This window comes from Euprymna scolopes, chromosome 7, assembly GCF_053919585.1.
Source record: "Euprymna scolopes isolate OS-2025 chromosome 7, ASM5391958v1, whole genome shotgun sequence".
NCBI classification, from domain to species: domain Eukaryota; kingdom Metazoa; phylum Mollusca; class Cephalopoda; order Sepiida; family Sepiolidae; genus Euprymna; species Euprymna scolopes.
The window spans coordinates 121,238,600-121,260,131 of NC_136488.1; the positions used below are offsets into that span (position 1 = coordinate 121,238,600).

Below are 21,532 nucleotides of genomic sequence, written 5' to 3' on the forward strand. Positions count from 1 at the left end.
AATAAGAAACATTAATCAATATAAACCGTAGTGTTTCCAGTGATTAACAACGTAAACATTAAAATAAGTCGACACATCGTAATTAAATAATCTCAAAAAAATAGAATGTTCAGTACAAAAAATTTAATTCACCAATGTTAAGTTCCATTTTTGGGGGTCTTTTTTTGCAGTTTAACTATGTGGATAGATCACCAATTATCAATTAAAGACATACTTTAAGAAAAATAGATTTCTATAGTTTCTTATAGATCATAGATTCAAAGCGTGTAAGTATTGAACAATGTATTAGAGGGTTACATTTCTCCACACCAAAATATAGTATACAAAAAACTGCAATTTAAACTCGCCATCATAATAAAAACAGATTGAAAGATTTGCTAACCATTCACATCCATTAAATGTATAACTAGAGATTATTACACCATTATCTTGAAAACTGAGTTTTGAATTTATAACAAGTTGGTGCAACAATGCAATCCTCAGACGATTCTATAGTAATTGAATTCAACTCTCGAAATGTTACATATAAGAATGTGCTGTGATCATCAAATTTCTCTTTGCCGTATAAACGAAAAGTTATTTCGTGTTACAATGAATACGAAACACTTTTTTTATGATTTGTTTCTTTACACATCAAAATAAAAATGACAACTCACATGCATATTAGTGGAATGGTGGGCTACAGAACTATGTGACGGCCTGTATTTTCGCTTTGTGTCCCTCCCTGTCTTTCCTCTTTTCTTTTTTATTTATCTCGATGGACCTGATGACCTTTCTCTCTTCAGTTTGGTTTATTGTTTCACAAACTCTCTGGGTCAGAGTTCTCGTGTCGATTGACCTGATACCTTATTTTCGCCAGCTGTTTCTATTTTACTTTTGCAGGTTTTTGTCTAACCCCTTTAAATATCGGTTAGCTTTCCTGGCCGATTGACATAATATTCACGGATTCCAGGCACCATGAATAAAGGTCACTTTATTCCCGGGATTTTCTCATTGTATTATTTTGCTTGCCCGGACCTTCTCCATGACAGACGTCCAATACAAAAAAAATCAAAGTTGGTAAATAACACTACATGCTAAAACAAAAGCTAAATAAACGCAAAAGGATCATTCGCCTCGACTGGAAAGAACAAATAATATTAAATATTCTCTAAGGAGAGAATTAAAAAAATAGAAAATGTGCAATGATCAGGAAAGATGATGCTAAAAATATAAGAATTACTTAAGACTTTTATCCGGTCTTAGCTAACAAAACAAGGACATATTCTCGAGTTCAACAAGAAAGACTTGAATAAGATATGTGATTAAATCGGCCGAAATATGATCCAAAATAAAACAGTATTCCAAATAATCCAAATATTACAAATAAAATGGGGGAATAGGAGAATATATATATATATATATATATATATATATATATATATATATATATATATATATATATATATGATCTCAGGATACGATTTGAAGATCATTGATGTAAATCAAGAAGAGAGTTGAGCCCAGTATACATAAATATATATATATATATATATATATATATATATATATATATATATATATATATATATATATATAATTAAAGAATAAAAGAAGGGGAACACACTCCCGTTTGCCTGCTTTCCAACTGACTAACTACACTTTGGTCGAATTCGTTCAACCTGAACAAGTTCTCGATGAAACGTCTCCTTAATTAATCAAAATTCCCACTACTGACGATTACTACGATATTTTCCCATTGGATACTGTACACTCATTATTTATATAATCTCTCACATTATTAAATATATATATATGTGTGTATATATATGTATATATATATATATATGTGTGTGTGTCTGTGTGTGTATGTGTGTGTGTGTTTGTGTGTATTCTGGGCCCAACTCTCTTCCTGATTTGCATCACATCCTAAGATCATTTGTACACATTTATGCTGACGACACTACCATCTATGGTAACACATCAAATGCCGTAAATGACCAAGTTTTCTCCGATTCTCAGTCCTCTGATCTTGAGCACGTGGTATAATGGGGGAAAGAAGTGGCTAGTTTATTTTAATGCATCTAAACTCAATCTTCTATTTTTACATCATTAACGCTCGGATCTCATCTGGCATCAATTGAAATGAATGGCTCTAGTCTTGGGGAGGCTTCACGCTTTGACAAGCTACTGAGAGTGCCATTTACTCCTGATCTTAAAGGAAACGCGTTCATCAAATGCGTTCCTAAGGTTGCAGGAAAAGTGACGAGATCCGTCTACCACTGAAGTAGATATTTCACTGCTGATGCAGTACTGTCGCCACATATGGGCAAGTGCTGCTAGAAAGATCTTATTCTGCCTTGATAGATTTCGTAGCCTAGTGGGGGTGCTGTTTTCTCTTCCCTACAACATCTTTTCCACAGAAAAGGCGTTACCAGACTGTTATTTTCATGGAAAGTGCTCGTCTTAGCTTCTATCTTTGGTCTCCCCTCGCTAAACTTTCACGAAAAACACTAATCTAACTTAAACCACTATCAATAATTTCCTCCACTCTTTATCTGTGCCTAAACCTAAATGTATATTCCGTGACCAAAACTTATTTCTTAGAACTGCACGCCTGGGGTACACTCTTCCGTTTGCCTGCTTTCCAGCTGACTACAATTTGGTTGTATTCAAGTACAACCTGAAGTTCGTTATGAGCCGTCCTCTTAAATGATCCAATTTACCACATTTCCATTGCTAACGATTACTACAATATTGCCCCACTGAATACTGTACTCATTAACCCTTATCTTCGTATGGCATCTGGCCCTTGATAAATGGTGATGCCTATGTAAAAAAAAATATATATCTATCTATACTCCTATAAATTTAAGTTTTTTTGTGTTTATTGATATTCATATTAAAAACCTTTTTTTTTTTAATTTTTCCCAAAAGAAATACAACTTTGTTATATATAGATTGTGGAATTGCATTCATCTGCAAAATATCTAGATAATTTGCATATTCTTTTAAACATTTATTTTAATTAATTCCCTATTAGTTTTTTTCGATTTTGTTATGAGATGATCATCATTCGGTAACTATTACGTATAATTATATTCATGCAGATATTCTACATGATCTATACTTGCGTTATTTGTGTAAAAACACAAACCTCTTTCGATGTACATTTATGTATGCGTATATATATTATTTAAAAATATTTTGCCGACCAAACTTCTAGAGATTTTAGTCTACATACATGAAACTTTATATATAAGGTATTCGAACCCATGTGAAACTTTATATTTGGGTTTTAGCCGGTTAAAATTGGTGCAAAAGTGTGAAAATGAAAAAAAATGGAATTTGTTAGGTGAAGATCGAACGAGGGTTTACGAATATGCATGCGTAACGAAACAGCTATTGGTTCATATTTTAATTATTAGCCTTACAGCAAACACGTCTGCATAGCTCAGGCATTAACGACGATGGAAAATGTAAATCTTAAGCTAAACGTTTTGGTTTCGATTCTTGGTGGTGGCGCACAAGTCATTTTTTTACCTTTTTAAATCATTACTATATATTGGGTCCAATAAAACATAATAATAAATACGAAATCTGCATTAATCAAAATATCATATTTAAGCGAATTTTACCACCGGATAATACCGGGCTGCCTCCTAGTATATATATATATATATATATATATATATATATATATATATATATATATAAAGCTGAATGTCTGTGTGTGTATGTGTGTGTGTGTGTCTGGTCACGAATAGGCTCCTATATGGTTGACCATTTTTAAAAAAAAACTGATTATATATAATGATAGATGTATCGAGACACAGGAATGGGTATGCTTGATCTGGCAGAACGGTGGTTCATTAAAATTGTGGGGTTTGCGTTCGCACCGTGTCCACAAAGTATGGAAATAAAAAAAAATAAAAATTACAAAAAAAAAACGTTTACAAGTATTTTTGATATAGATATACATAAGAATACTTTGATAAGTATGTTTTAACTTAAATAGGGATGGTATAATAAAATTGTGGGGTCTGCGTTCGCGCCTGGCCTCCATAGAATGGAAATAGACACAAACTTTAATAAAGAATTTTCATATCTATCTGCGTAAGTATACTTTGATAATTATGTTGCAGTTTGAATAAATATGGTATAATAAAATTATGGGGTGTTCGTTCGCGCCTAAGCTCCATAGAATGGAAATATGTCACAAAGTTTAACAAGGTTTTTCATATAGATCCACAGAATATTGTGATAAGTCTTTCAGTGTGAACAGGCATGGTATAATAAATTATTGGGTTTATCTATTTTATTTTCACTTTCATCATATTTTGCTTTGGTTTTGATACCCGTAAATTCGACGCTATCTCTTTACAACCCTTCCTTTTCATAATCTATCATACTTTCATAACTTTCATAAATCAGAGTCCATTTTCTGTAGGCTGTTTTTGAACCCAGTCAACGAATAGGGTACTTTTGCTAGTATATATATATATATATATATATATATATATATATATATATATATATATATATATATAAAGGGAATTTTACAAAAAGTATTTATTATTCGGAAGGATACTCCAAATTTGGATTCCCCTTAATCCACGGAGTTGCAATTCTTCTCATCAGAGGAAAAAAAACCTTATGAGGAGAAGAAATAGCATTCTTTGAAACTCCGCGGATTAAGGAGCACCCAACTTTGGAATATTCTGCCGAATAATAAAAACTTTTTGTAAAACTCTACTTTACAACTCTGTTCTTCTTATTATTTATCCTAAGCTCTACTATCGTCAGTGAATGTATTGAGATTTTTCATTTGGTTTGGATTAAGATATAAATAACTATATTTATATTTGGTTTTGGAATTTGCTTTTTCTTGATGAGTAAAGTCCTCCTCATAAGCTTATCTGTCTCTCTCTCTCTCTCTCTCTCTATATATATATATATATATATATATATATATATATATATATATGTATTAATACGTAAAAACTGTATGAAAAGAAGGGGTGAAAACAGTTGGAATTTAAGTAAGAAATGAAAGACGGAGGAGAAAAATACTTGAATAATGAGAAAAGATTATGAAATGTGTACGAAGTGAAAGAAAAATATTATTAGATGCGTCCTCAAATTACTATAGAAAACTGCATCGATGTATCAGTCCGTTTTCCGACCATGTAATTTTAATCGTTGAACAAATTAGATGCATCAAGCATCTTTCTGTTTGTCGATAGATCAATCACGCGTAATTCTAAAATAGCATTTTAGTCTGACTATCTGTCACATTCAAGTTTTATATATCAGATAGTGGTTATTTACAATTTCATTTGGAAAATGAAAAACATCTTTCATCACCATCTTTGCTCGCTGTAATTTGATTCCATCTGTCAACGAACTTACCAATGCCTCGACTGTAAAAGTGTTGAGGTGAAATATGAATCTAACTCGCGTTCAATCTTCTCTCGTGATGCTATCCTAATGCCATCTAGATGGTTTAAATGTCATTTGTGTTTTTTTTCTGTTACGGTTAAGTTTTAAATGTTATTTTCTGTTTTTCGTTTGTCATGTTTAATTTTAACTGCTATTTGCGTTTGTTCGTCTATGTGTCAGGGTAAAGCTTTGAATGCCATTTCTGTTTTTTGTCTGTCTGTCTGTTTGTCTGTCACGTCAGTATTGAATGTCACTTCTACTTGTCGGTCTTTCAGTCACGTGTAAGATTTAAATGTTATTTCTGTTGGTCTGTCGTATTCGGAAAGAATATCTCGTTCTGAAACGTGCAGACTGAATAGACGTATCTTCAGAAGTCTTGTTCAAAATGTACAAGATTACACTTGGAAGATAAAAAAGAATATTGCAAGCGAAAAAATGATTGAAGTGGGAATCTATAAAATATTAAACAAAAAACAATTTGAAACACAAAAATCGATAAATAAAGCAAAAACAAATGTGACAAAACGAAATCAATAACAACCTTGAATAAAACTAAAACGCAGCCAAGTATAAAAATGGCCACCGTGTTTCCCAGGTGTGCACTTTATCTTTCGCATTGACATTCATTTAGTCACAATGCTCTTAACAGTTTTCAATGGCTTCGACGCCATCAAAGACACAATCAAACTCCGGATCCTGAATGAGGCAATTTCCTCCATTGTGAAAAAGGATGAACGCATTTTGATTAGTGCACGCAAGATGTACAGCAGTTATCTCCCTTTTATTCTCATAGCTCTTCTGTCCTCTGAAGGTCGGACAACGAAACAATGGAGACATTTCAAGAACGGTTACGGGTGAAAGTTAAGGTTTGCGATTGTTTCTTTTTCGTGTTTTCTTTGCGTTTTAAAAGTCGGGTCCATTTTGTTCGCATTGTGATAATTGAATCGCTTCAACTAGTCTGGTCAATAGCGCGATCAAGTTTAGGGAATTGCCCGTTAAACTAAATATTCTCTCTAACATGGTCAGAACAAAAAAATTAAAAACGCTTCAGCAAACGCTTTCAAGTAAGGCTGTGAAATTGAAAGATCCCTACGGGGAAAATGAAACTGGGAGTTGAATTGGTACGTAATTCTGTCCATTGTGTCTACAAGCAGCTCATTTAAAACCAACTTAGCACAGGCACGTGCATTGAATAAATCATACACTATTCCCTATGACTACGAAATTCCTACAGCTGCATACCTTTAAATGGGGCTGATAAGCCTGGTATAGTGATATGGGACAAGAGAGAGAAAGTGGCAACCCTAGTTGAAGTCCGTGTCCCTAATCATGCTGGCCTTAACAGAGCAGAGAGGGAGAAAATAACAAAATGCGAAAGACTTATGTACGACATAAAAAAGAAACCGGAATTTTAAGAAGGTATCAATCAAACAAGTCATTATAGGAACAACTGGGCTAATGAAAAAGAATTTCAAAAACTATCTAGCGAATATACCCGGTGAACCAAGTGCAAGAGAAATAGATTCAATAGCAGTTAAAGGGAAAGTGAGAATCTTAAAAAGATCTCTTGGTTGGAGTAACTAAACTAATGAGAGAATGCCCCATCCTCAGCAAAAACAAAGTGATAAGAACATTATAATTAAATGAGTGTCCACACGAAAATGATTAATATATAAAATGTGTACTGGTTGTCACTTAGACAAGAACGGCCTGGGTTTCATCTTTAAAAATTTTTTTATTTATTTTTATTTTATTTTTTTTTTTAGTTTCTTGTCGTTCCCGCCCTTGCGTTTTTCTTTAACATCGAATGCGTGTTTCAGGACTGGCTTCTCAATTTCAACAATGTAGAGTATTCGGTGGTTATCGCTCTACAAAATGTAAACAAATAAATGCACAAAACTGAACATGCTTATGAAGAAACCGGTTTGGAATAATCATCATTCTAATTAGCTTCATCATGGCGGATTTTATATGAAATATCTACACACCGCTATGTCGTCGGCTTTGCTGGCGCAAGTTGTTGCGCGAATATCAGTATATTATGGAAATGGTACAAATGAGGAGTGCTCAATTATTCCGAAAACATTCAAAGAGCGTAATATTTATTTGTATGTGCATCAGAGAAGATCAGAACTCTCGGTTAAAATTCTGTTCCTCTCTGTGTAATTAGATACCGTCGGTATCTAATTAAATAGAGAGTTGTAACGGAGAGTACCTATGTTTTTTTCTGATTTTCTGTAAAACACATACATACACACAAACACACAAACAGACACACACACACACACATATATATATATAAAATCATTTCATGCATTCACATAAAATGCTATAAGGATTTTAGTTATCAATTTTCAATATTCACTTCAATGTTGCGCAATACGTGAGTAGAGCTATGTATTAAGTTTTGAAAATATATAGCAATTAAGCCACACAAAATCTTGTACGTTTACTCCCTGTAGGCAATCGTCGGGTTAAAATGTATTCTAGACTCACGATTCCCTACGGGAATTAAACGCAGAGGATTCTGTGTGGCTCTAACTAGAACATTTTTTCAATAATGATCACACGTTTTTCTATTTGCTTTTGTCACGCCTCTGACATTTTCGGTGGAGTCTCTTCGTGTGATTATCCTGATTCCATTGCGGGTAAACACGTGAACATTGTAGCGTGTTTCACTTTCAGTCGTGCGATACAATCCCTTTGCTATTACTATTGTTCACAACGGATAGTCAAAATATTGAAGCTATTCTCTACATAAAAAATTAATGATGTTTGCAGTTTTTGTTTTTTTTTTTTTTTCACATAACGAATGGTTTGGATTATTTTGATTATCCGAACGGACTGAAAACTTGGGTGTCTAATTTTATGAATCATTTGCAATATTTACAATATTCCGACGCTCTAGATCTTACTTCTTCTTAAACTGTCTCTATTTCTTTTTTTTTCAGCACTGATCATTCAATTTCTGTAATAAAAGATAAGCCATATTTTCACTTATATTTTCTGAAATCCACCCGTTCCAAACACCAGCCCTGTGTATTGTACTTTATATTCTATTGACTTAAACTCTCAGCAGTTTAATTGAGTTCATTTTGAGGTTTTAAGATGTTTTCCTTTAATAAATGTGTTTTCAAAATACCCCTTTTTTCTGTCTTAAATGATTGCAAATTAAAATCCGTTGCCCAAGAACAACGGAACCCCAAGAACTCAGCCTATATCTCTCCTGCATTATACGTCATCTTAAATCGTCTTAATTCAATACTTAACTACTTCCTTGTATTTTAATAATGCATTAATACCGTCTTTTTATTGTTACTTAACCAGTTTTCAAATCACTTCATCAAATCCAAATTATTGTATTAACAAAATAATGAATTTAATCCCTATGTTAGTACATGGAGCTGGACAATTTCTTACTCAAAAATATTATTTGGATTAATCGGATTACTGTTCTCATTCTTCGATATTATATTGACAATACCCGTGGTGTAACGGATCAAGTGCTAAATAATAATTGATTCAAGAAATAGTCCTCTAGAGGACGATACTAAGAATACATCAAAGAATTACATGGCTGACGAAACAAGAACAATCATATACCGTGAATTAAATAGAATACAAAAATGCATGCGCTACCACGTCGAAGGGGGATCTTCTGTGGGAATATAAAATTCATAATCGATCTCCAGTCGCTTGTATATCCTAGTCATAGGAGATTACAACATTAGGTTCTTGCAGTTTTTTTAGAGAGATGTCGGCGTTCTTCTTCAGACTGCGTCTGGTGTTCCCAAATGGCCATCTGTCTGGTTCTGACCAGGTTCAACGTTGCTTAACTTATGTGATCCATCTAGAAACAATCTGTCAACGTACTTATGCCGTATATATGTTGATTAGCTCTTAGATCACCTGTTTAATTGTGATACCGCGACACACATACACAACATTTCTTTCTATGTGTAGTATAGAATAATATATGCTTAAAAAACAAGGAGATACCGCTCATCTGCGTTAGTAAGCATATAATATATATTTTTATCTTAGTCATCTATAACAGTGGTTTAGGTGATGAGTATCGTAAAATCAAGTCTGTATGTCTGAATACCCCGATAATCCGCGTCTTTGGTAGCTTAATTAGCATGTTTTGTTTTTAGTACAAGCAATTACACATCAAAAACGTGCAAGAAGGCATTCCTTCTCAGTAGTAATTTCTCTCTTTTGGGGGTACATTTTTTGTCTTCTGTTGATTCTCACGTGAAGGAAATCTGAGACGGTAATAATGTGTTTGATCCAGCCTTAAGTAAAGATCATTCACTTTATCTTTTGAATATTAACGACATTGTCAATACCTCTCGTTTGGGTGGAAAATTCAACTGTCTTTTTCGATTGCCTGCTCTTTCGCTAAATATATGAATTTAGTCTCTCGTGGGCCCACTTTTCTCTTTGATTTCTACTAGCTTTGCTTGCTGCCATACGCCGAATTTGTTTCATTCACAGCGCAAGAATATATTTATGAGATTGAAAAGTGAGGAGACACAGACCAGCGCCACAAAATAAAGAAACATATTCCTCATATCACATCTACCTTTTGTGAGTAATCAGACACACCCACGTATTCATTTTAACTGAACTCTAACGCACTTCATACGTAGATTGTTATTATATTGTGCAATGTCTCATGTAATTTATTTCGCGTGATCATTTATAAATAATAACATTTATTCATTTTTTTTTCATATGCCAGTTTTTCAATTTTTCGAAAGAGATCTGATGATCCACCGTTATTCAATTTTATTACTAAGTTATTTAATATTGCTTGTGCTGATTAGTTGTTTACAGCAGATGCGCCTTTTTTTTTAATCCAGCTATGTTGGTAAAAGCCTCTATGCATTCAAGTCTTTATAATCTTCGGCAGGTGTCTGGAATAGAAATCATCACTGGTTTGCTTATCATGTAAAATGAAAGCAGAAAATTTAGACAAGAAAAGACAAGCATAATTTTGTGGGTCGCTCATTGGTGAACGTATGTCATTAATTTGCATATGTACACTATTGGTAAAAAGACGAATTCTAAAGCATGAGAGTTGAGTTAATTTATTTGTTGGACAGCTTAGAACGAGAACGCAATGGTGGAAGATAATATCGAATACAGGAAGATTTATTGCAAGTTAAGGAAAGAAAAGAAAAATACTTTTGTGCGTTTTATCGACAATAGGACGGTTTGACGCTGCCATTTTTTGTTGTTGTTTGTTTGTCTTGTTCCCTTTCCACTTTATAGTGTTATACTTCTTTTTTACGCATGCTATATTTGCAATGAAGCTGCTTTATTTGCGTTCCTGTATTTACATTTGTTTAAGTTATCCGTCAAAAATAAATACAAGCATTTGAAATAACATACAATACATAAAAGGAAACCAGTTTTAAATCATACTTCTACCAAAATGAGTTTTCAAAATTAGTTTCAAAATAATTTTATTGAAGTTTTATTGTAATATGAAGTCTTTAATTATATAAATTCCACCTGTCTGTTTAAATGTATGTATGTTTTTTTGCATGTCTGTCCAAAATTTTCGAAAGAAGCGACGAATTTTCATGAGATCGGTATCGACTCCTCGGACGACAAGTATCGAAAAATTGGCTAAAAACATTAATTCCTCCATCCTCACCTGGGCACTTTTCTACAAGGAGGTGGTTGCTTTTTTCGCCGATATTTTCGAAATTCATCCCCTCTTTTCGATTGACTAGCCTTCATTTAAACCTTCGCCACTTCCAGTTTACTGATGGACGCAATGGCAAAACGTCACGTTTTCTTTTTTTTCACGTTCTTTTCCTACTTCTCAGTACGTGTTCGAGACTCCTGCCTACTACCATTTTTTCTTTTCTTTTTTATGCTCAACACATACCTCAAAACATCCGGGCAACGCCAGACACCCAGGCTAGTCTATTATATAAATCTCAAACGTCTGTTTATGTGCATGTATATTTGTATGTCTCTTTCGACACACGAGAACATCACTGACAAAACTGAGATCCTATCCTTTGAAAGCTCAGTCTCTTGACCGAATAATATCAAAAAATTGACCAAAAACATTCATTGTTCCAGCGTCAGATGAACCGTTTTTTACAAGGAGGAGTAATTTTTTCATCGACATTTTTGCATATCATTCAGGCGTCGCGTGAACGATGTCACATAAAACAAGTTATTTCGAACGCGCGTGACTTCACAACCGCGGTGGGCGCATCGATAACACCGTTTGCTTTTTTTCACCTCCTTCTCCTCCTGTGCGTTACAGGTTCGAATTTGCCTACTAATATTTTTTCAGGTACTCATTGCTATTTTGAGTTGTTTTAATTCATTTTTTTAGGGCTTTGATTGCTCAACCAACCCTCTTAGACACACCTCAACACACACGGGCAACTCCGGGCACGCAAGCTAGTTAATTATAAAAGCGTTTAAACTGCCTAGTGAGATTGTCCAACAGGAAAAATCTCATTTTAGATAGTACATAATATAATATATACTTCAAGTAAAAACAGTGGTAGGTTTATTCACATCATATACCCTCTCGGAAGTAATATATCTTCAAATATATAGCCACACTTAGCACATTAGAAACCGATTGATAAGTATATATCAAAGGTGAAATTCCGTAATATATTGAGCAATTATCAAAGAAAGCATATTACGAACATGGTACTAGCATATATCTTTATTGTGTATAAAGGTTTTGAATATAGTAATGATTAATGGATGGATTAATTATTAAATTGTAAGTTCGAAATCCTGAGTAGTTACTGCCATATAAAAGCAAAACACCTATTTTGTCACAACGCGCTTAGTACATAAATAAAACGGTTATATTATGTTTGCATTCACCTGCTGTTGTAAACGTTCGTCTCAATGCCCATTACGCACTCTGCAGGGTGAGTGCGTTTGTGTTGTGTTTATGCGTATGTTTCTGCTCATGCTTCCTTTAGTGTATATATATATATATATATATATATATATATATATATATATATATATATATATATGGGTGTGTTTGTGGGTGTGTTTGTTGGTGTTTGTGTAACAATTAGCCCCCTTTTTATGCACTATGAATGTTGGCGTGTACATTTTTTTTTAATATTTTGTTGTTTACGATATTTAAATGGCACAACACATTTTTTTTTCTTTTTTATGGGTTGTATTTGTATCCGAGAGTTGTTTCCTCAATGATGATCTTGTGCCTTTTATAACTGATGTTTGCATTTCACTATATCTTTGCATACTAAGCATTGGTCAAAGATATTTTCAGGTTTTGATTAGCAAGTGTTTCATGCCATTTCAATTGAAGATCTTAGAAATTAAATGACTTCTTCTTGGGGTTAACACTTGATCTCAATATGAGGCATATATATATATATATATATATATATATATATGTGAATGCTCCATTAAATTCCACTTTACTTTTAAAATATTGATTTAGTAAAGAACTGAAGGGCATAAACTGGCCGTATGTGTGTGTGTTTGTGTGTGTGAAACTGATTGTACTAATTAATCGACCTGCATACGTAGAGTGTATCTGTTCTTGTATGTGTTTGTGTGAATGGTTGCGCGTTTAGTCACTTTTCATGTCTTTCTTCTTATATGCCTTTACGCGCGCGCGCGCGTGTGTGTGTGGGGGTGTAAATTTGAGCTTAATTAGTGTTGACTAAGTAAGATGAACCCTCTTCTTCGTCACTCAAAGACGTAGATTTTAATTAAACACTGAAACGGTTTCAATACATGTGATTGATTTGCTACGAGATGTAATCAAATATACAGAATCATAGATAGATGGGTAAGTAGTATGAGAAGAACGATTAAATGAATTTATTTTCTCACGAAATTAATCTGATTGCGCTTTGGAGGCACACACACACATACACACACACACATTCGCAGTATGAAATAGACACACGACAATGTGGTACACACTATACCTTAGGTCCGCAAACAATGAGAAGCTTAGCACCTGTACACGGCGAGATACTATAATATTATGGCCAATTATGGGGTTTTCTAACAAAGAAAAGACAACACAAAATAAAACCTTGATTAGAAAATTGATTAAAGTGAATAAATAACCATTGGAAAGGTCTCGTCTTGCTCCTTGCACATAATTCTTCCACTTAGTAATTCAAAATAATGACAGATCAATTAAGAAACAATACGCTTCACTGAGCTGGCATGAACTGAATTCCTAAATAAGTGCGTTTTCATCAACACATTAACAAAGTACGATTTACGTCCAACCAAACGCGTATTTTTATACACTTTACTTACTAGAGTCAATCAATCGATTAATATCTTTTTATTCTTCTTTATTCTAAACAAGTCAAACTACAACTTGAACGTAAGGGGCTACTTGGACGACCATGCTTATCGGGATAGTATGTAGGGAGTTGAGCAGCGATATATTTGTTTGTATTACATTAAATTTCTGCCATTTCATGCGTAGAGCAAGGGAAGCAAACAAGAGGGAGGAAATTCTAAAGTCTAGGGTTTCGAGAAGAAAATATTAGGGTAAAAAAAAAAAAAATCTGACGTGGACTTCTACAGTAAAAGGCTGAAATTTATCTGTTCGTCGGATTAATCGTTCGTATTTACGCCGTTAACATTCATGCAACAATTTGTATCTATTTGTAAGGAACTTTGATTAGAGACTTTTTTCCGTCTCTCCATTATTCACAATGTTTTAATGTCATAAACACAGTAGTAAGTTTGTTTCATTTCGAAATATCAGAGATTTTGACTGCTTTTTTTAAATAAAAAAATATTCCATTAATCGTAAACAATAAAAATAATAAAGCGGATGCCATGACTAATAATAGAAACTAAAATCTCAAGACATTAAATCTAAAATTTCACTGACTGAAGAATATGATTTTCTCTTTAATTTCGCTTATACATCTCCTTTACAAATTAAGTTTAACTTTGACGTGACGTCATAGATTCATAATTAGCTTAATCTTTCAAAACATGGATGTAAACATAAACGATAAAAACATAAAATGAATGTGTAAACATCATTAAACATGTTGGAAACTATTTATAAGCCCCCCAAATTATTTTCCTTATATATAGAATGTATGCATAAATTCCTTTAGTGTGTTTTTCCTACGTAAATACAATAAATAAAACGTGTTTTTCGTGCGTGCAAATCAATAGATAAAATCTATTGATTGAAATTAAAAACAAACTGATAACAACAGGAAAAACTCCAACAAAAATCAAAAATCAAACCACAGAATATAAGGATGAATTAATTAAAGAAATAAATCAAGATTGCATTCCGTTTCTCTCACTCAAAAGTAACATGTATAAACATATATTTATTATTTGATGTTATTAGCTTGGTGCAAAAATAATGTTTTTTCTCTATAAATTTAACGTAAAAAATATTTCTTTTTTTCACCAACCTAATACCACCATACAGTGATTAAAAAAAAATGGGCTAAACTTTTGATTTCTTCGATGTATGGCGTGTGTTGTTTTTTTTTTTTTTATTATTATTATTATTATTATTATTATTATTATTATTATTATTATTATTGTTGTTGTTGTTGTTGTTGTTGTTGTTGTTGTTATTATTATTATTATTATTATTATTATTATTATTATTATAATAATAATAATAATAATAATAATAATAATAATAATAATAATAATAAAAAAATTGGTGAAAGTAGCAAGATGGAAACATTTACAATACAACGTAAAAGTAGCACTATGTCCAAACAACAAACAAGACTTGCACCAATATTATCTTTGAAGGTGGTGAGTCCAAATGCTTCCACTGCATTGACTGGACTTTGGTCTCTGGATCATAGTGATGGACCCAGGTTTAATCCTGTGTAATCAGTCTTTTGAAAAACATTGACTCATATTTTTGGCACATCTCCAAATTCATCCTCGAGCACTCGACGCGTTCTCGCTTCTGGAATGGTGTGAGCAACCTAGGAATCCATCTGACAGACACCATATATGCAAATGGTCATGAATGATAGTTTCCACAGACCTTGTACTAATCTTGACATCTTGGGCTATTTGGCGAATAGTAATGCGGCCATCTTCCAAAATGGCAACCTGAACTTGACGGACAGATGCCTCATCAATGGCAGAAGGGGGGGGGCGACCAGGTCTGGGAGCTGTTTCCACAGACTTCCGGCCATGTTTTAATTCACGATGCCAGCGTTTTACAAGGTCATATGATAGGGTATTATGACCATGAGTTTCTTTCATTTCATCAAAAGTCTCCTTTGATGTGCGCCCTTTCAAATACAAAAACCAGATCACTGCTCAACATTCAGCAGGCTCCATTTCACACCTGACTCAGTTCAAACACCTGTAAAACAGAAACCACATTTAGTTCAGAGCTGTAATTTGCCACATAATCCGTAGAGATATAAATCATTGCACATGCAAAATTTCAGCTAGATCAGACAATTGAAAGTGGGTCAGGGGCATTACTTATTGCAGGCCCCTCATAATTTAAAGAACACCGGAGTTCATAGGAAAGGAGTAATGCTCGAATCTTATTAAACGAATGATGTAATTCAAAATATGATATGCTTTGTATGTAAGTAACCAAAACAAAGGTGAAAAGATCACGTTTAAATTCTAATTTTAAAAGAACACTCTAAGATTTTGAATCTATTCAAGTAATACAGAATAACTAATACTGGAAACAGAAAGGAAGATAAAATTATATCGATGCTTCCGTTCAGTCTGTAGATACAATGGACACCTCTGTAAGGGTAGCTGCGCATGTAATAGTAAGGAAAGGGTTGCACAATGCTAAACTTTCCTGAACCGGCACTGCTTGGATCCAGGAGCAAGGAGAGACACAAGGTTGACTAGAAACACTGCCGAGATATGCGGAAAGCACATAGAGTTCGTGGACTTCCCAAATGACAACCCATGTTAGTATTAACCAGGCTCACTGATGGCCTGGCGAGAATTGGTGTGTAAACGTGATTTTATAATACAATAATAAGGCACATAATTAATTAAATATTAAACATGTTAATGAAATACTTTTAAAAAAATTATAATTAAACGGTATTACTTAAATATTTGTTAATCCACTAATAAGTTTTATTAATTATATAAACAAAATAGTTTTACATTATATTGAAATTGCGTTTACATTCATGCAACATTGTGTATTTACTTGTGAGGCTAAATTAGTATTGCATATGAAAGCAATCTTTGATAAATAGAGACTTTTCCGTCTCTCCTTTATTCACAATGTTTTAATGTCATAAACACAGTCGTAAGTTTGTTTCATTTCGTAATATCAGAGATCTTGACTACTTTGTTTTAAAAAATAGAAAAATATTCCATTAATAGTAAATAATCTCTTCTCTATCTCTTCTTCTCTTCTATCTTCTTTCTTCTCTTTTTTTTTCCAGGCTTCCAATAAATTCACTTGTTCTTTGTTTAATTTCAGTCTTACTTTTATGTCCCCATGAACACATATGTAATAACAATGTACGGCACTCGTCTGCTTTCAATAAAATCCCCCAATTATCTCCCTTTCATACTTTCATTCTCTCTGTTTCACTCGTTATTTCTCTTTTTCGCAACAGCAGTGAATTAGTAGCAACAGTAGTCGCTGGAGCGAGTTGTTGCTATGGAAACTAGTCATGAAAAACGTCGCTCACCTCCTTATATGTTTTATGATTTTGAACAGCAGAAAATTAATCATAACTTTTGTTTTACCAAACGAGAATTGACATTTTTCACAATATAGCTAAGAAGGTGATCTTTAAACTGTAATAATTGTTTGAAATTTGGTTGGAAAATGAGTGAGCAGTGAAGCTTTAAAGTAGTTCTAAATAACTAAAACTGCCACTTAACCACATATTCAAACACTACCATGTTTGAATGATATTACAGAATTGCTAAAAATGTTTATTTTTCGTTTAACAATTAGTATTGATTGATATTTTCCGTAAAAGCGACAATCAAACAAAACCACATGTATTTTGATTATATATACTGTTGTTTTCTAACATCTTATTTAAATTATAGTTGTATCTCCTATTATTTAGTCTACTTTCTATATTTCACGACCAATCAAACTTTCTTCTTGTTTAATATAGAAAGAAAATACTTATCTTCTTCTCTTCTCTTCTATCTATCTATATCTATTCTTTTCTTCTTCTATCTATCTTCTTCTCTTCTATTCTTCTATTCTTCTCTTCTTCTTCTATCTTCTATCTATCTTCTATATAAATAAAATGAACTCATTTTTCCCGTCTGATTTTGACATTAATAGGATTAAAAATCAAGATATTTCATGCAAATATAATATGCACAAACGGCAGAACAATATCTGAGGTGTGTTATAGGCTTATTATTTCTCAAATTCCTCGATAATCTTAGATTTCTATACTTTTTCTGCTGAGAAGTCACGGCCAAAATCGGTTAAGATCAATGGAAGTGGTAAAATATTTTCTCTCTAATAAATTCCTCCTCCCCCTGCCACCACTTAACACCGTTTGGGGATCGTTCACAAGGAACAGTTGAGAAGAGAACACCGGTTTGGCTTCGTAGTTCTTTCATGTGAAGTTATTTAAAATCACTAAACTAAGCAGCAGTGCTCTGTGGCGTAGTGGTTAGCTTGCTGGACAATTCACATTATATTTTCACGTTCGCGCCGACCTACCGTAGTCGCTTTTTTTTTTTCCTAAACAACTGGAATGGACTTTTCTTGGTGGCCGAACTGTTAACGTTGCAGATGTTTTTTTTTCACACTTTATTTTCCTACTTTTACTCATGACTCCGGGTTTGATCCTTCCTACTTACCTACCATAACATTTTTTAAAACTCCCCCCCGTCCCGGAAACAAACACTCGGGCAACGCCGGGTAGCCCCACTAGTTATCTCTATAAATAAAATGGACTCATTTTTCCCTTCTGATTTTGACATTAATAGGATTAAAAATCAAGATATTTCATGCAAATATAATATGCACAAACGGCAGAACAATATCTGAGGTGTGTTATAGGCTTATTATTTCTCAAATTCCTCGATAATCTTAGATTTCTATACTTTTTCTGCTGAGAAGTCACGACCAAAATCGGTTAAGATCAATGGAAGTGGTAAAATATTTTCTCTCTAATAAATTCCTCCTCCCCCTGCCACCACTTAACACCGTTTGGGGATCGTTCACAAGGAACAGTTGAGAAGAGAACACCGGTTTGGCTTCGTAGTTCTTTCATGTGAAGTTATTTAAAATCACTAAACTAAGCAGCAGTGCTCTGTGGCGTAGTGGTTAGCTTGCTGGACAATTCACATTATATTTTCACGTTCGCGCCGACCTACCGTAGTCGCTTTTTTTTTTCCTAAACAACTGGAATGGACTTTTCTTGGTGGCCGAACTGTTAACGTTGCAGATGTTTTTTTTTCACACTTTATTTTCCTACTTTTACTCATGACTCCGGGTTTGATCCTTCCTACTTACCTACCATAACATTTTTTAAAACTCCCCCCCGTCCCGGAAACAAACACTCGGGCAACGCCGGGTAGCCCCACTAGTTATCTATATAAATAAAATGGACTCATTTTTCCCTTCTGATTTTGACATTAATAGGATTAAAAATCAAGATATTTCATGCAAATATAATATGCACAAACGGCAGAAAAATATCTGAGGTGTGTTATAGGCTTATTATTTCTCAAATTCCTCGATAATCTTAGATTTCTATACTTTTTCTGCTGAGAAGTCACGGCCAAAATCGGTTAAGATCAATGGAAGTTGTAAAATATTTTCTCTCTAATAAATTCCTCCTCCCCCTGCCACCACTTAACACTGTTTGGGGATCGTTCACAAGGAACAGTTGAGAAGAGAACACCGGTTTGGCTTCGTAGTTCTTGCATGTAAAGTTATTTTTAATCACTAAACTAAGCAGCAGTGCTCTGTGGCGTAGTGGTTAGCGTGCTGGACAATTCACATTATATTTTCACGTTCGCGCCGACCTACCGTAGTCGTTTTTTTTTTCCTAAACAACTGGAATGGACTTTTCTTGGTGGCCGAACTGTTAACGTTGCAGATGTTTTTTTTTTCACACTTTATTTTCTTACTTTTACTCATGACTCCGGGTTTGATCCTTCCTACTTACCTACCATAACATTTTTTAAAACTCCCCCCTCGTCCCGGAAACAAACACTCGGGCAACGCCGGGTACCCCCGCTAGTTAAAATAATAAATCAAATGGCATGACTAAAAATAGAAACTAAAATCTTAAGACAATAAGTCTGAAATTTCACCGACTTTCACTTTATACATTCTCTCTACAAGTTAATTATAACTTTGACGTGACGTCATAGATTTGTCATTAGCTAAATGTTTCAAAACATGTATGTAAACATAAACGATAAAAAACATAAAATCAATGCGTAAACATTATTAATAACTAAATCTATGACAACAGCATATTCTTTTCATTGTTTTGACTTTCGAGTTAAACACAATTACTCAACCGAGAACCACATTACTCTACATAAAAACATATAAGATATCAATGGATATATACCTGAGAATCAAAACAAGGAAAAGAAGGTGCTGCTGTCATAGCCATATTAATAATGTTGAAACTTATTTTAATACTAAAAAAAAAAAACAATTATTTTTCTTTAACTACGTATTGGCTTAAAAAAAATAATATTTAATGTATATACTAGAATTTGGACCTCTGTTGTATAACGTGAGAGCATAGAGAATGTATGCATAAATTCTCTAAGCGTATTTTGCGTGTGTGTGTGTGTGTGTGTGCGAATGTATACGCTTATCTGTCATTTTTCTCGTCTCCTCTCTATGTGTCCCTCGCTTGTCCATATCGACCTTTTGTTTATATTGTTCCTTTGTCTAGGATTGACGTAAAATTTTGGTAAATTTATTACATCTTTGTTCCGTTCGATTTTTTTATTTTTTTTTTTATTTATCTTTTTTTTTTTTTAGAAATCTGGTGTTTTACCTTTTTTGGAGAAAGAGCAATCAATCGGAAAAGACATGGTCGTCCTATTCAAACCCCGGCACAACCTTGCTATAATCCAACACGAGTAGACTACTGGAACCCGTGGAAACCTGGCATCTTTAACACGCAAACAAAATGTATATATATAAACCAGCGACAGTTTTAATATTTCTGAAATTTTCATGGGATTTTCCGTTTTAAGCTTATTTTTTCTTGACTTAAATTCAATATCGCTGCAATTGTACGTCATTATGGCCATCGATAAATGTAAATTAATTGCTTGTGCAAAGTTGACTTTAAAATTAAGATATCAATTGCTGTGCATTTGGATTATATGGACTACTTTTCTCACCCTATATACGACTACGACACAATTACGTTGACTAACCGGTTCCCGTTAAGCCACGTTGAGCCTGGCCAGTATCTGTGTAGATACCATTTGGGAAAGCTAGGCGCTGTATGTACCGCGAAGTAAAATACCAGGTTGAGAAACTGGCGAGGTCTATCCTTCTCTCGAACGTAGATGGAACTCTCTTAATCCGTGGTAGGCACTCCATCTAGTGATGGCGTCACTTTAAAAAATTAGCCTTGATAGCACTGGTGAAGCACCAAATATTCAGCTACTGACAAGTTTTGAATTGCACTACAAACTCGTGTAATGAGTTCAATCTCGGCTACGGCCGTGCTGGCTGGATGGCTGGTTCTTATCCTGAGTGTAATTCCCACAACATTTCGACCGATGTTACCTCCGACCTTCTTTAAGTATATCTTGTTAAACTCGGGAATCTTCGATAATTTTCACGGATTTTAAACAAACATTTTATTTTATCCATGAGGGGAAAGTGGATAACAAGGTCTCCTCCATCACCCGTCACCGGGTAGAAATATTAAATAATTTGCAATTGTACTCTTACTACCGCCGGCAGAGAAGATTAAGCCTTCAATCCGAACAGTGTATCTTAATCTGTTACGAAACAAGTTTTTTGCAGACAATAAAAATGTAAATTACCAATCCCCATCTAAAAAATTTAGAAAAATAGTAACTTGGTGAGGAAAATAGTCTAGATTTCGATTTTCATTCTTTTACTTTGTTTAGAATC

The 21,532-nt window shown here is 33.7% G+C and overlaps 1 long non-coding RNA gene across 1 annotated transcript in view; it reads left to right on the top strand.

Moving 5' to 3' along the window:
- Positions 1-21,532, top strand: part of LOC145279916 (uncharacterized) — a 426,821-nt gene that overhangs the window by 404,049 nt on the left and 1,240 nt on the right. The window contains exon 4 of the long non-coding RNA XR_013868486.1: positions 20,417-21,532. This exon is cut by the window's right edge and continues 1,240 nt beyond it. This is a non-coding gene — a long non-coding RNA (uncharacterized LOC145279916). The remainder of the gene's footprint in view (positions 1-20,416) is intronic.